This window comes from Habropoda laboriosa, unplaced genomic scaffold (assembly GCF_001263275.1).
Source record: "Habropoda laboriosa isolate 0110345459 unplaced genomic scaffold, ASM126327v1 scaffold57, whole genome shotgun sequence".
Taxonomy (NCBI): domain Eukaryota; kingdom Metazoa; phylum Arthropoda; class Insecta; order Hymenoptera; family Apidae; genus Habropoda; species Habropoda laboriosa.
Window position 1 is genome coordinate 4,337,361 of NW_017100229.1, and position 913 is coordinate 4,338,273.

The following is a 913-nucleotide window of genomic DNA, read 5'->3' on the forward strand; positions in this document are numbered from 1 at the left end:
GTCTGCGGATTTCTCCACTCGTATTTGCTCGCGTTACGTGCATTTTTCGACCCATCCTTTCAATACCCTCTATCAAGCACGGACAATTGCAACAGTGAACGTCCTGGAGGTTTCGTTGCAAAATTCGTCAAAAAATTCCCAAACAATTTCGTAAGCGGCCAAGAAACTGGGTAACCGACCACGAAATCGAGTCGTCTCCTCTTTTTCTACTCGACTTGGATCCATCTCCGCTCGTCTACCACTCCTCCTCCTCCTCTCCGCCTCCTCCTCCTCCTCCTCCTCCTCCTCCTCCTGTTCCACCGCCACCACCCCCACCTTCATTATCTTTACCTCCTCCTCCTTGTCCGTGTCCACGTCCACGTCCGCATACACGTCGTCGTTCGACGTCGGTTTGACGGTAAACTTTTTAAACCTTTTGACCTGGCCGCAATCCGATCCAGATTCGAGAATCCGCGAGAATATTGTAAAGCTGCCGGACCAACCAACCGCTATTAGCATAGCTACGTCGATCTGCGCTTGGAACGATAACAACGACAAAACGGGGAAAGAGAAGCGAATAACGACACTAACACCTCCGAGTCCGAGCTCGAATGAGAACCGAGGTGAACGACCGAGGTAAAGTGGCATAAGTGCCGTACACAAACTGTGTTCCAACCTATACCGATAGCATACCGTGTTGGTCCTTCCCTCTCGAGCGACTCGAACATTATAATCGGCGGATCGAAAGTTGGAAATTCGACGGCAAAGAAACACGGCCACCATGTACAGCCACGATGTACACACCTCATACAGTGGCAGTGGTAATCGGCGATATTCTTCCTAAGAAATGGACCGATAAACAGGAATTATGCAAGTTGTGCTCAAGTATGATCGCCGCGCTTGAGCGAAACGCGTACGAACGCGAGTGATACAT